This window comes from Limulus polyphemus, unplaced genomic scaffold (assembly GCF_000517525.1).
Source record: "Limulus polyphemus unplaced genomic scaffold, Limulus_polyphemus-2.1.2 Scaffold2713, whole genome shotgun sequence".
Lineage (NCBI taxonomy): Eukaryota > Metazoa > Arthropoda > Merostomata > Xiphosura > Limulidae > Limulus > Limulus polyphemus.
The window spans coordinates 75,641-84,629 of NW_013668323.1; the positions used below are offsets into that span (position 1 = coordinate 75,641).

The 8,989-nt window shown below is 33.8% G+C and overlaps 1 protein-coding gene across 1 annotated transcript in view; it reads right to left on the minus strand.

Annotated features, from left to right (window-relative positions):
- The window catches only part of LOC106467704 (membrane protein FAM159A-like), a 76,816-nt gene extending 68,652 nt beyond the window's left edge, over positions 1–8,164 (minus strand). The window contains exon 1 of the mRNA XM_013928082.2: positions 8,113–8,164. The gene's annotated coding sequence lies outside the window, so the exon portion shown is untranslated. The remainder of the gene's footprint in view (positions 1–8,112) is intronic.
- Positions 8,165–8,989: the final 825 nt, after the last annotated feature.

The following is an 8,989-nucleotide window of genomic DNA, read 5'->3' on the forward strand; positions in this document are numbered from 1 at the left end:
TTCCACCATATACGGTATGACAAGAGATGTTTTTCTCGAGTCGATGTATTGCAAACGATTCTTCCACCATATACGGTATGACAAGAGATGTTTATCTCGAGTACGATGTATTCCAACCGATTCATCCACCATATACGGAATGACAAATAATGTTTATCTCGAGTACGATGTGTGGCAAACGATTCTTCCACTACATACGGAATGACAAGTTATGTTTATCTCGAGTACGATGTATTGCAAACGATTCATCCACCATATACGGAATGACAAGTTATGTTTATCTCGAGTACGATGTATTCCAAACGATTCATCCACCATATACGGAATGACAAGCAATGTTTATCTCGAGTACGATGTGTGGCAAACGATTCTTCCACTACATACGGAATGACAAGTTATGTTTGTCTCGAGTACGATGTATTGCAAACGATTCATCCACCATATACGGAATGACAAGTAATGTTTATCTCAAGTGCGATATGTTGCGAGTGAGTGAGAAGCAAATGAAATACTAGTTCTTTTACGAGTTTATTTTTAGCTCAGCTAGCAACCTCACGAGGACCAACAAAGTAACTCTGTCCAAAACTTACAGTACAGTTCTTGTCCATAAAATCGTGAGCATAGACCGTAACACGTCACTTGGGAAGCACGTGCAAAGTAGCGCAATAACACGCCTAGTCGGAAATGTTTGAAATACACTTGACGAAATGAGTGCGTGCGTTTTAACATGACAAGGGCAGGGGTTCAAACTAGGAGGGGCTAAGTGAGCCTCTTCTTGTTCCCTAAATACTCCTATCTCCCTTGTAATTTAGGGAATGAAGTTATTGGTACTAATCGTTGTTCGAGACAGAACAGCTGTCTTAAATAGGCTCTACACGAGCATTTTAATATGGGCAAGCATAAATAGAAACTCATTATATATCACAAAGATCTGTCCTCGAACACGAATATGTGGTGGGTGGTCTACAGAAGTTGACGAGTTTGTATATCACATGAACATTTTAAAACGCGTATGTTTGACAATGTAGAAACTTTTTCTTTGTGGCTATAAGCGAATTAAAGTCTAATAAGATGTTATAATGGTAAAGTAAAATTTTCAAAAATTAAGCTTTTTCATTCATTTATCCATCATGTAATGTCTAAGTCACGGCGAAATACACAGAATTTAACATTATGGAAATCTAAACCAACAAACATCAGATGTTGATGTAACAAGTTACATTGTTGTGATATTAAACAGATACTGACATAACGAGAACTCGTTTGATTACTGTGATATCATACAGATAATGATATAACGAGAACTCGTTTGATTACTGTGATATCATACAGATCCTGATATAACGAGCACTCGTTTGGTTACTGTGATATCATACAGATCCTGACATAGCGAGAACCAGTTCGACAGGGGGATATCCAACAAGTGCTGACATAACGAGAAACAGCTTGATTATTGTAAAACCACGCAAAAACTGACCTAACAAGAACCAATTCGGTTAGTGTGATATAAAATATATAGTAACAAAACAAGAACCAATTCGGTTAGTGTGATATTAAACGTACTGATTTAAAGAAAGCCATTTCACTGGTGTGATACTATATAGATAAAAATATAACAAGATACCGTTCGATATACTGTGATATTAAACAGATACTGACATTACAAGAAGCAGGTCGGTTGCTATGACATTAAACCGATTCATACTAAAAAAAGAACCACTTCGGTTATTGTGATATCTAACAGAAGCTGATATAACGAGAACCAGTTCGGTTAGTGTGATATTAAACATATATTGAAATAACGAGAACTAGTTTAGTTGCTGTGATATCAAACACATACTGACATATCATAAAAAAGTTTTGTTGCTATGGTATTAAGCATATTTTGTCAAAACCAGAACCAGTTTGGCTACTGTGATATCAAACAGATACTAATACAACAAGAGTCAGCTCGTTTACTGTGATATCAAATTGAGACTGAAATATAGAGAACCAGTTCGGTTGGTGTCATATCAAACAAATACTGGCATAACAAGAATCAGTTTAGTTACTGTGATATGTAACGAAATTGTTATTATATATTTATTTTAATATCAACGTTTGTTTAGATTAAATTTATATTTAGAAACACGCATAGCTTGTAGTGTTAGATATGTATTGCGAAATTCCCGCCTATTCTCTAAAGTTGTAGAAGATTCTCGAACAATAAGAAGATTCTCAACAATATATGTATGTACGTAAACGCTTAAATTTGTATTGTTACATAATCTGAATTTTATAGAAAGCCTCCACATTCCTATAAATATAACCAATGCACCGCGTCAAAAGAGAGTATTTATTATTAATTTGCTATAGTCAGTGTGCTATAAACTTCGGAAGCTATAACTGTAATTGTTATAACGCTTATCAATCGGGAAAACTTCAGATATTTGTCCAGGAGCATTTATAAAGTTCGAACATTACAAATCATTTAATTCATTGGATTCTCATCAGAAATTAGTACTTTTACGAAAGCTCCCCAGTGGCACAGCAGTATGTCTGAGGACTTACAATGCTAGAATCCGGGTTTCAACACCCTTGGTGGACAGAATACAGATAGCCCATTGTGTAGCTTTGTGCTTAATTGCAAACAAATAAACAAAACTTTTACGAAAACATTACTTAACTTCAACGGTAGAAAACTCAGCGTGCGTGGCTGATGAATAACGAAGGACAAAGCTAGCTAGCTTCCCGTGAAGCGAATCGTACCTACGTCAACCCGTAATTAACTCCCTCATCATGAACCCTCGATAAGACATCGAAGAAGTTCCAGACTAGAAAGAAGACTTTATATTGCTTGTAAGTTTGTAATACTTTTGTTTATAAATTATTGTTTGTAATAACTATTTGTAATAACTGTTATTGTAAATTGTATTATTGTTTGTGTATTAAAACATATTTGTATAAAAGAAAACTGTGTTTATCAATCTTGTTGGCAAATATCCTAAACTGACTATATATCGGCTTTCACTTAACTGCTAAATCTAAAATACAATTAAACTACTAAATTTAAAGTATCATTTAACTCAATTCAGACCATTTGAAATTCTAATACGTAACAAATATCAAACACATACTGACATTATGAGAACCAGTTCAATTGTTATGATGTTAAAACAATTCTAACATAATAAGAACTAGTTCGACTGATGTGATATTATAAAGATATCAACCTAACGATAACCGTTTCGGTTTCAGTGATATTAAACAAGTAGTAACATAATGAGAACCAGTTTCATCAGTGTGATTTTAAATGCACACTGACATGACAAGAACTAGCTTAAGTGGTGTAATATCAAACAGATAATGACATAACGATAACTAGCACATAATTTTAAATAAACTACTCTCCTCACAACAAGAACACGACTTTCACTAGAACTGTATGTGAGGGTCTGATAATATTTCTATTGATTTAAATTTTAAATGTAGTACTAAAAACAAGAGTTCTTAAATAAAACTATTATTTTTTCAATAAAGGGTAGCACATTTAATATAAAAAAACATTACAGTTTATATCAGTAAAGTTGCATATGACTAAATAGCACAATCCGTACATTTTTCTTGTGCAGTACTTACCAGAAAAGATTTTTTTTAAATGTTCACTTTTTTATATATTTTTTTCAATGAGGTATGGATACTATGTTTCTGCTAGTAACAAGGATTAGTTTGGTGACTGTGGTGTTTAATACATAATGAAATAACGTAAATTAGTTTGACAGTGTAGTGTTTAATACATAACGAAAACTAGTTTGGGGAATTTGATGTTTACCATATATTGACATAGGAGAATTTGTTTGTTGACTGTAGTGTTTAATACATACCGACACAACGAGAATTAGTATGGTGATTGTAATGTTTGAAATATACTAATATAATGAAAATTAGTTTTGTGAATGTGTTGTTTAATTCATACTAACATAATGAGCACCATTTCAATGACTGTGTTATTTAATACATAATGTCATAACGAGAATTAGTTCGAGGAATATGGTGTTTAATACATAATGCTATAACAAAACTATTTTACAGTCTTGTTTAATGCAGGCTAACTACTGACGTAATAAGAACCAGCTATGTGGTTTTGTTGTATATAGATACTGCCATAACAAGAGCTAATTTGTTGCTGTGTTATCCAAATCTTGAAACTATCAGCTGAATATAAAAAATATATTAAACAACTCTCAATTCGAGGAGAGGAGGCTACGCTGGATGCTACTGATTTAAAGCCAGCTTCAGACCCATAATCACAAGTCTCTGCGAACCCTCAGATACACTTCATCTTCAGTTTCACTCATTATAACAAAGTCGCAAATCGAAGTCGCGATATTTCATTAAGTATACGCGGTAAGCTATATTCGATGTATTTTCTGGTCTTATTGGCATGTGTTTCTTTAATGTTACTGATAACTAACTTAGTTTCCTTTCAAATGGTTAGATGTTTGTCTTATTTAACAAACTTACTTCTGTCACTTATTTTAATAATATATTAATTCCTGCTTAAAAGAAGTATAACATTCTATTTATATGGCTTAGTTATAATTAAGTATTTATGTTCTTATTAATTTTAATAACAGCTTTGAATTCTTTAACAGAATGGTTCCAATGTTATAATTGTGAACAGATGGTAAGGCCTAACTGCTAAAACAAGTCCTTAGAAGCAGAAACACAACAAAAAAAGTTTATTTCAACTGTTTCAATACATGTATAAATTCAAAAGACGAAAATATCGTCGTTGGCGGGAAAACATAAGTTAAACAATGGGACCTAGTGTTTCCCATCCTTTTTCGCCGCAGCACCCCTTTCAGCAAAAAATGAATGCTCATTCCCCCCTTCTAATAAGTTTTAGACCATTAAATATTTTGTTAAAATTAAAATTGTAAGGCAATAATAGTTAATTTTTATGGTTTAATTTTAACGAATTTAACTTTTAAACCCTCAAAACTTTTCTGTCCGCCCCCTCAAAGTTTACTGCCCCCTGAATTTCAAAAACGTCCACAGGTTGGGAAATAGTGGGCTAACCTGTATCTAATTGTATAACTACATTTGTTATTTTCGAAATACGATGAAAGATGTAAAAAATCCAGGCAATAGGTTTTCACAAATTTCGAGTTTGAGTTCCACGAGTTTGCAACAGCTTCTCGTGCTGTTGTAACACTACCGAACCTGTTTGTTGTTACTGTATCTCATGTTAATCATTACTTTGTGCACAGTTTCCTATAGTGAGTAATAGATGACGGTTATTTTTTATTACGTATGAAACATGCCCAAGACCGAATTGTTAATAGTTTATAGTTTTTGTAATCCATCCAAACATTGTTTTCAACAAGACATGCTACTTACTGATTACACAAAGATGGCTAGTAAAATGTTTGAAGACATGAAAAATTGATGGTATTGGTATTTCACCTATGGCAAAGTTACTGAGACTATCTGCCCCTGTCCTTAATTTTGAACTACTGACCAGAGGGAAGGAAGGCAGTCAGCAGCAGCCTACTATCCATTCTAGGGAATTGTTTGTCACTTTTATAATACACCCACAACTAAAAAGTGCGGGTAATATTTTGTGGTACAGAACGGGTTCAAACCCGTCTCGCCAACTACGAAATCCAAAACTCGATCATGAGGCCAATCTTTGCCCAACTTATGAGAGAAGAACATAGGAAGTATTGAGATAGATATTTATGGTGAAAGATAGATTGTGGCCTAGTGAATAGAGTGTCCGGAACGTGAATTCGAGGATTTGGGTGATTCGCCTACTATTGTCTTAAAACACACACTCCTTATGTTGAGCCGTGAGTGCGTTATAAGAGTGACATTCAGATCCTACTACTTGGTCAAATAAGAGTAGGTCAAGAGTTTGCGCAAGGATTCACTATCTACTTTCCTTTCGATCTATCAGTTCAAAATTAGGGAGATTAAGAACAGATTTAACTGTGCTAGCCGTCTTTAATTTTGAAGTGATAGACTAGAGGGAAAATTCTAACCACCACCAATTATTGGGTTACTTTTGCCAGACCGAGTAGTATGATTTAAGGCACCCACAGCTCCAGAGCGCGGAGGGCAATTTTTTTGTTTCTATGAAGTGGTAACAGGACGTGAACCACAGAACCTCATTTTCACTGTCCGGCACTAAACCCGATAGCCCTTGCGTAACTTTTCGCGCAAAATCTCAGTATAAACAAACAAACAAATCAAAGTACAGCAAATAAGAAACAAAAGAAAAGAATAGGAAGAAATCACACACACAGAAATGTAAAAAAAAGGGGGGGCATAAATAACGGAGGAAAAGCAACAATAGTGTTATTTAGAAAACAAAAACAAACAAAAAACACAACGAGGAAAATCTACAGAAACAAATGAAGACGGTAAAAGAAGTTAGAAAGAAGGAAAAAGAACCTAAAGAGAAAAGACAGTACAAGAAGTTAGATAGTGAAAGGAAGATAATGAGGAAACGAGGAAAAAAGGCAAAAGAAGTTAGGAATAGAAAAAAGGGCAAAAACACAAAAACAAACTAGAGAAACAAAGAAGATGGAAGTTGAAATAACAAGGAAAGAGAGGAAGAAAATGAGAAAAATTAATATGTGAAGAAAATGGTAAAGGCGAGGCATGAGAGAGGGGAAATGGAAAAAAAATGGCCATTTAAAAACAATTGGAAGAACGAAGAAATAGGAAAAAATATCACATAGAAATTTCAAAAGGAGAGAAGTTTAAGAGATCGAATAACTTAAACAAGATCAGATGTAAGAAAAAACTTTAGAGGAAAGAACATAGAAATAAAAAGTGAATAGTTTTATCTTTAACCGTATTAATGTTAGTTATTATACCTCAGTTTATCTATTTTTAATCATATCAAAGCTATTAGTTCTTATCTCAGTACATCTTTAACCATATCAATACTACTTGTTATTGTCTCAGGACATCTTTAACCACATCAATGCTACCAGTTCTTGTTTCATTTTTTCTTTAATCATGTTAATGCTACCACTTCTTGTCTCAGTCTATCTTTAAACATATCATTGCCGCCTGCTCTTGTCTTAGTGTATAATCATATCAAAGCTACCAGTTCTTGTCTCAGTTTAGCTTTAACCATATCAATGCTACAATTTCTTGTATCATTTTATCTTTATTCAAATTCCTATTAATTGTTTCCGTGTCAGCTTATTTTCAGATATCTCGACATAGGCTGTTTCTATTTAAGGTTTTCTCTAAGTGCATCCTCTTAGCCTTAACTTTATCCATTCTAAGAACGTAAGAGTGAAAGTAAAGAAGAATATATAGAAATATGTCAACCACACTATACCTGCCATATTCAGTGCCGACGAGTCCTTTGGCACAAAATCAGAGATATTTAGGCTGGCTGGGATACGACAGACACAATAATGGTTGAGACGCCATTTACATTATCTAATTACATGAACAACTGTTACCGTGCCAGCTTAGCTTTGAATGTATGCATAACAGTTATTCATGTTTCAGCATAGCTTTAGCTGTATCCATATTAACAGAGCTGGCCCTTGGGGTGGGCGACGTGTGCCCACTTCAAGGGTCGCCAAAATCGACATTACAATTAGCAGTTCTTGTGAATTTTACAGAGGCAGGGGTGCCGAATACAAAGTACACACAGGCCACAATTTTGTTTAGAGCCGGTTCTGCATCTTAGATGCTCCTGTGTCAGCTTAGTTTTAAATGTGCCCATATTAACTATTCATCTGTCAACGTGGTTTTAAGAGCATCGAACTTTGACATTCCCGTGTTACTTTATCTTAAGTTATTTTCGATATTATCTCTTTCAACTGATTTGATATAGGTGCTCTTGACTTTCCAAATAATCCACAGAAAATGTTGTTAAATATAGGAAACAATGCGATATAATTAATGTTGCTCATTGCCACGAGCTGTTGTATATGGACCTAAACTTTAAAGTAAATTTTATTTCACAATATAATAACAGTCATATATAGTGTACTGTCTTTAAGAACATTTAGTTTTTTTTCTCTATTAGTCATAATTTTCTAATCAATCGACTTTGTACTTTAAAACAAGATAAATAAATTAGAACACTTTGCTTACAGTTTGTTTGAAATAATCCAACTTCTCTTTGCCCTCTTCCAGGCGTGGTCTAGTCAACTTCTCGCTCTTGCGGCTAAAAAGTTTTGTGTTGGGTGATTGGCGGCAGTAAAATAGTGCACGTGAGAAGCTGCCACCTAGTGACGATGCACTAGTGTAGATCGTTAACCTCAGCTTTTCACCAAGAAAGGTTTATTCCCAACAACAACAACAAACAAAAAAAAAAAAAAAATCCAATCAAATCTGGGTCTGAGGAAATTGTTTTGAAAATATATTTGACTTTTTAATTCACCTCTCATACCTTTATCAAACGTAATTAACTCCATGTATAAAGTTACAATTTCCATTTAAAACAAACCTATTTGTATTGTTTCATTTAACAGATAAATCACACATTTAATTTGTCCACGGACAGCCAGCCTAGGAATGATGTGGAACACTTTTATAAATTTCTGTAGGCTTTAATGTAGTAGTTAATAATTTATGAATATTTCCAAACATTGATGGTCCTTAGATTTACTATATGGATATTCAAAGCCTAGCATTCTCCAACATAAATTTATTATCTGGGCATATGAAACCTAGTATTCATCAATATGATACGTTACACCTGTGTATATGAAACCTAGTATTCATCAATATGATACATTACACCTGTGTATATGAAACCTAGTATTCATCAACATTTCACTTACACCTGGGTATGTAAAACCTAGTATTCATCAACATTTCACTTACACCTTGGTATGTAAAACCTAGTATTCATCAACATTCTACTTACACCTTGGTATGTAAAACCTAGTATTCATCAACATTCTACTTACACCTGAGTATTTGAACCTAGCCTTCATCAACATTCTACTTACACCTGAGTATTTGA